Here is a 6,970-nt window from a genome sequence, read left to right on the forward strand (position 1 = left end):
AAAAAAAAAAAGAAAGGCTCACATGACACTTCGAGTCTGGCCTCTTCACGTTGAGGACATCTGTGCGCAAGTCGCAAGCTCGGGGTTGAAGACTGGTAACTGAAGAGGAGACTGGCGACTAATGAAAAGAACCGATGGAGGACCGTGGGCGGTGGGTGGGGAGCGCGAGCGAGCCCCAAATTATTTTTTAAAAGTTGGTTCTCTTTAACAAGATTATCTAACACTTACTGAGTAAAAAAAAGAATAAAAAGGTTTACATGCTTCATCTCACTTAATCCTCACAACCATCCAGTCTCATCAAGTAGGCCACACTTTCTTCCTTATATTGTAAGTGAGGAAATTGAAGGCTTGGCAAGGTTGTGGACACTGAGCAAAGTCTCACAGATAGTATATGTGAAATCTGAATTTGAATCCAGGTGGTCTGGATCTAGAAGCCACATTCATAATACGCTATATTAAATGTAGCCATACCTAGCAGGATGTACAATTTAATATTTTAAAATGTAAATATAAATAGACTTACCTGAAGAGAGAAAGTATTAACAGGAGTCTGTGATGCCCAGAATCTAGGAATTGACACAGACACTCATGGTGAAAGGGTTAAGCAAATGAGCTTTGGGAACAGGAGTTAGACCTGGGTTTCATTTTCAACCAATTCTTAACTCTGTAATTATGAACAAGATCCTTAAGACCTCGCAGAACCTTGGTTTCTGCAAAAAGGTCAATGTGATGGGATATGGTATGCAAAATGCAGAGCACAGACTGTAACACATAGTATATGCTTAATAAGTAAAAAATATGTTATTGTTGTGCCTGTAACTATCTCTGAAAGTTTAAAGTAGATTGCCTAGGTAAAAACAAGTTCCCTAGTTCCCTACTTTTTGGTTGCAGACTCCTCTGTCTGAATATCTGTGCTTAAGTGTAAACCCATCTAACTAAAATCAAACAATTATACTGGAAGCAGTATTTCATAATAAGGAAAAACTAGAGATTTCAAACCTTCCTGCTGTTAACTAATGTTGGAACCATAGTTAATACAGGACTTTGTAGTTACAAAGCAGTTTCAGTAACCTACTGAATCCTCTGCTCTAGACTCACTCTGTGCCCTGGGGATGTAAGAGGACTTAGACATCGCCCTTGCCTCAACTTCACTAGATCAAGAATTTCTAACTGATAAAATCAATGAGTGGAAGGTGAGAAAGTTTTTAATAAGCTGATTTAAATTATTTTTACTTTAAAATTAAAACTATTTTAATTTTACGTGTTTAAGTTTTTTTGTCAAATGCCCCATTCGCATTTCTGTGTAATGAATCAAAATAAAAAGAAGTTTACCCAATTATCTCTTATTTTTCTTTGCTCTGTTAAAATTTAGATCAGGATGATAAGAGGGGCTGTTAAGCTTACCTAGTTCTGAGGTTTCCATTAGTGGCTAATAGTGCAATCTATATCTTTTTGTATCATCATGGTCTCATGAACTGTAAACAAATGTTGGCCTTTATTCTAATGTTAACATTATACAAGCTACATAAGGCTATATGAGACTTTTATTTGTTTTATCATTACATCTTTTAAATATGTTTTTTCTTTTTTATTTAAAAAATAATTATTCTTTTAGGTTTTTTGTCTTTGTGGATATTTCAGTGTTCTGTTTTTCTGCCTCTTTTTAGATTTTAGACAAGGAGTTAAGCAAAGGAAAAACTAAATGGCTTGCTACGGAGGCCATGAGCGGTAAGGCTGCAAGTGCAGCCAGCTGGGTCAACAACACCGTGACCAATAGCCTAGATTTAGAATTGAAGTTGAACAGACTTTGATTGCAGATTCCTCTTTGCCACTTATTGACTGTGACTTTGGAAATGCTACTCACCCGTACTGAGCCTCAGTTTCCTTGTATATTAGATGGAGATGATAGTTTTTGAAGAGTAAACGAGATGCTCTGCGTACAGCCCTCAGCCCTTTCCCATAGCACAGAGTCAGCATGCTATAGAGTTATTATTATGAATTCCAGGGAAATCTAAAGTTGTCTTTTATTTCCTTCCCTGTAGTATACAATACAGTGATCTGAACACTAAGCATGCTCAGTAAGGACTTGTTAAGTCAAACTCCAATACAAATTACAATCTAGGGCAAAAAGGTGACCTAATAAATTATATGTTCAGTTTAATACTTTAAAACACAAACTGTATTTCCCTCTCATCTTCGTCATAAACAAGACAGAAAAAGAATGATTCTGATTCATAAAAAAGGTGCAGATTCCCTGTTGATAAGAGACAAGTTTTGGGTTTTTCTGTGGTGGTGAAACATCAACACATCCCACCCCTGCTACATCACCTCATACCCTAAGTCCTGTTGAGATCCAAAGCTTCATTGTAGTCTAAATATGCCACTCATATGGTAAACATATGCATCATTTTAGAATAAACTTTCAGATTGCTTTCCAAAGTGATAGTCAAATTTTGCATTCCCATGAGCAACATATGAAAGTTCTGGTTTCTTCACATTATTGAAAGCACTTAGGATAATCAGATTTTTAATATTAGCTATTCTGATAGGTATATTATGATCTGTCATTGGTTTTTATTATTTGCATTTCCCCAATGACTTATGATGTTAAGCACCATTTCATGTATTTTTTTGTTTATCAAATATATATCTTCTTTATAAAAGTATGTTAAAATGATTTGCCCACTTTTAAAATTCAGGTTGTCTGTTTTCTTATTGAATCATGAGAATCCTTTACATATACTGGCTATCAGTCCTTTATTTGGTAGGTAGTTATCAAATATGTTCTTTCAATGTATGTCTTACTTTTTATTTCCTAAACATGCCTTTTTACAAAGCAAAAGTATTGTAATAGAGTCCAATTTATCTTTTTTTGTGATTCATCTTTTTTGTGTCTTAGCTAATAAATCCTTCCTGTTAGCTGTAAAGATCAAGATTAAGACAAATTAGTGGCTCCACTTCACCCACGAGGAACTAAAGTGCCATATAATACTTCACATATGTATTTGGTATAAGGTATAGTAAGACCCTTTATATGTTTTTCTTCTAATAGAAGGAGAGCAGTTCCAGAACATTCTATTACCAGTTGAAATTTAAGTTGCCAATATTATATTATGGCTTGCTTCAGAAATGGAAATCTAAATCTCAGCTACCTTAAAATAAGCAAGGTATGAAGTTGAGCCATGCAAGATTATCTCTAAGGTCTCTGTCTTTTTACAGAAGACTGGATTCCTCAGGAAGAAATGCTCATCCTATTAAGCAATATGAAAGTTTTCCTTCCTGGCATTATCCATTCAGATGGTATAAGAAAGAACTGGCAGTATTTTTTAACTAGAAATTTCCTTGCTTTTCATCAGCTTGATCACATCTGCAGAGAGTTTTTATTTCTGTTCTTAAGAGGGCTCCCAAGTAGTAGGCTGTGATGCACACTGTTTCAATGAGTCAAATTACTGAATAAGTCAAGCAGGATGCACAGCCAGATGGATGGCATCTGGCCAGATTGAATTGTGGCCAAAATACCATTCTGGGGGTGTCAGATGATATATGCCTGTCTTATCCTTTGGGGTTAATACATGCTTCTTGAGAAACTTAACCTTTCTGTAATGGGCATGACCTATAAAAGCTTTTTTAATTTATCCCTTTAAAGAAGAACTAAATGTTGGTAGTACTAAGAATGATGAAATTATTTAATCACATCACAAAGAGCATAGAATGGTGTTTGAACAAGAAGCTTCTGAAGTCAGATGACCCAAGGTCAAATATTACCACCTCTGTGACCTGACTTTAGGCCTTTCGGTCTTAGTCTGTAAAGTGATAAGGTAGCCTAGTCTGCAAAAGTCTCATAATTAAATGAGATGCTGCACTTAGCATCAGGCCCAGCACCTAAATACCCAGTAGACACTAGCAATTATTTCTATTACTGTCATTATTATTGTCGTATACACTATATGTATCCTAATAATCAAGCCCTTATTTGCCCAGGTTTCAGTGACTGTCCTCTACATCCCAATGGTTGGTTCTAGCTCTACCATTAAACAGGTCTGAGAAATCATGTCAAACTTTCTTGCTTGCAGATTCTGGGAGATATGTGCTGCTGCTTTTTCTGAATCAGCCTTGAGACGGTCCCTTCTGCAAACCCCAAGCCTTTCCAAACATGAGACCCTGACATCTCTACTACCTTCATCTTTCACTACTCACCACCACTTGCTCCCTAGACTGTTCCTCTCTCCTGCTGCTCTTTTTAGGCCTCAAATTAGACCTCAAACTATTCCTTAAAGAAACACATCCCTTTTACCCCAAGTGAAAGAATTATCTGCCTTTACTATCACTCTTTGAAACAAACTAAGTCTTATGGCTCATAGCTTCTAGTAACACAGAAGCTGATCTTGGTCTTTCAGGGGTGAGTCTCCCTTGTGGGTAAACTTCCAGCAATATCCAAAGGGTGGCCTGGAAACTGGTAAAGCATCCTCAGCCATGAAATAGGTCATGTACCTATTTGCCCTCAAATAAGATCCCTTCCCTGCCTCTCCGCTGCTCTGACCCCTGAATTTTACATTCCTCAGTCTCCCTTTCAAACTGTTTTCTGTTAGGCTGGGTTGTCAGAGGCACTGGCAAAGCAGGAGTGTAGAAGGAGATGAGAAGCCAGGGTGATTTTTTTCCCCTCTTCATTCAGCATTTTCATAAGAAGTCAAATATCCTTGATGGTTCCAGCTCCTGCCAGGCAGTCTTTCCCTCTAAGACCCAGCTCCCTCTGGGCTGCTACCTGTTGATTCCAGCTGTTTCCTTGCTTCAGGGCTCAGGTAAATCCACTTCCTCCTTGGCTTTCCAACCAGAAAAAGCAGTGGCTTCCTACAGTTTGTAATGTCTATGTCACCTAGCGTTCCTCTGTTGGAAAATAATAAAAACATTAAATTGCTTTTATTGAGTCACCTGTTCCTGCCTGGACCTTCACTGATACACATTCTCCCACCCTTCTTTACTGATACTCATTCTGAATGCTATTAAAGGACATGTAGCCTTTGATTCTATTCTATCTCCAGCAAAGTTCCTGCCCTCCTGAGATACTCACAATCCCAAGAGGAAGAAACTTCAGATGTCTCCATGTTCAAAATGAGTGTTAATTTCAGTATCTGAGGAACTGATTATTAGCCCTCAAGTTATTCTCATTTGTCAAGGAGTTTAGACTCCCTTGTGCAAGTAGAATGCAGATCAGATATGAGGAAACAGGGCTCAAGCCGATTCTGGCAATAATAGTAGCAAAGTTCATTATACAATTTAAAAAATTTATAGTAGTAAGTTTTGAGCTGGATTCATAACCAAACCTCAAGACTATTTCCCGAAAACAAATTCCCAGTGTTGTTTCTTGGAAAGGTTATTGTATTGCTGGAAGGTCTGAATTTTAAAGTAAAATGAGGTATTTAAAAAATATGTTTAAATACATCATTTCTCTATCTACATTGATTCTAGAAACCTTACCTAACAATTCAGGCAAGAAAGAGATGCCTTAATTGGCTTCTCTGTCGTTTAACCCTGACTAAAACACAATCACTGAAGTAGGAAGTTTCCAAAGCTGTGGATCCCACATAGCCTGCACTTGACAGATGCTCCTATCTGTAGCAAAATTCCAGTTTTAAATGAGGGATGCATTTTTTTCAAATTTAATATGCAATTTGTGTTCCAGCTCTCTCTTTGTCTGTTTTATTCCTGTAACTTTAAAAAAATGAATAAAAATGTTTATTTTATTGCGATTGCTGACCTTCAAGGTAGTAATAAAACCTGTCTTGGTCTCCCATTTTATTACAAGGTGGCACACTTGACTTTTTCTTTTTGAAGGTCATGAAATGAATCATTGCATGGGTCTTTGTCCTCAATGCCGAAGATAAATGTTGCCTTGATTTAGCAGTAAAATGGAATTCTTTCAACAGAATTCAGTGATTTCCATTTCCAATGCATCTTTACTCAAAAGAGCTAATTTAGAAATTACATGTTCTTAAGCCGGGCTCGGTGGCTCAGCCTGTAATCCCGCGCCTTTGGGAGGCTGAGGTGAGTGGATTGCCTGAGCCCACGGGTTCGAGATCTGCCTGGGCAGGCGAGACCTCATCTCTACAATAAATCAAAAAAATAAATCAAAAAAATTTAGTCGGGTGTGGTAGCGTGCGCCTGTAGTTCCAGCTACTTGGAAGATTGAGGCAGAAGGATTGCCAGAGCCCAGCACTCACTCTAGTCTGGGTGATAGCGCGACTCCATCTTAAAAAAAAAAAAAAAGAAATTACATGTTCTTAAGGAAAACCTTTTTATATATTTTAATGCTTGTGTCCAGATTGCTTTCATCTATAAATCCCACGTTTTGTGTTGAGCTAATATCTTTGTAGAGGAAATAATGAAGTTTTAAATTATTTTACAGAGTAGTTCTAAAACTTCAGAGCAACTTCTGCAGATATGTTAAGGAAAGGAGAATCAAGAGATCTCAAGGAATTGAGGGACAAAAAGGAAAAAAATAATGAAAGGGGGCTTTGTTTAAAAATTAAAATATCTTGAGAGACACTTAGATTTACACACGCGCCGGGCTCGGTGGCTCAGCCCGTAATCCCGCGCCTTTGGAAGGCTGAGGTGAGTGGATTGCCTGAGCCCGCGGGTTCGAGACCCGCCTGGGCAGCGAGACCTCATCTCTACAATAAATAAATTTAAAAAAAAAATCAACCAGGCGTGGTAGCGCATGCCTGTAATTCCGGCTACTTGGAAGTCTGAGGCGGAAGGATAGCCGGAGCCCAGCAGGTTGAGGCTGTGGTGGCTGCAAGCAGCCACTGCACTCCAGTCTGGGCGACAGAGTGAGACTCCAACTCAAAAAAAAAAAAAAAAAAAGATCTACACACACACACACACACACTCAAATTCAAAAGAAAAAGAAACACTATATCTCATGAATTCAGATTTCAATAGAAAACACTTCACTTATGGGTGGGCTTAGGCA

Source organism: Carlito syrichta, unplaced genomic scaffold (genome assembly GCF_000164805.1).
Source record: "Carlito syrichta isolate Samal-C Ts95f unplaced genomic scaffold, Tarsius_syrichta-2.0.1 Scaffold315264, whole genome shotgun sequence".
Lineage (NCBI taxonomy): Eukaryota > Metazoa > Chordata > Mammalia > Primates > Tarsiidae > Carlito > Carlito syrichta.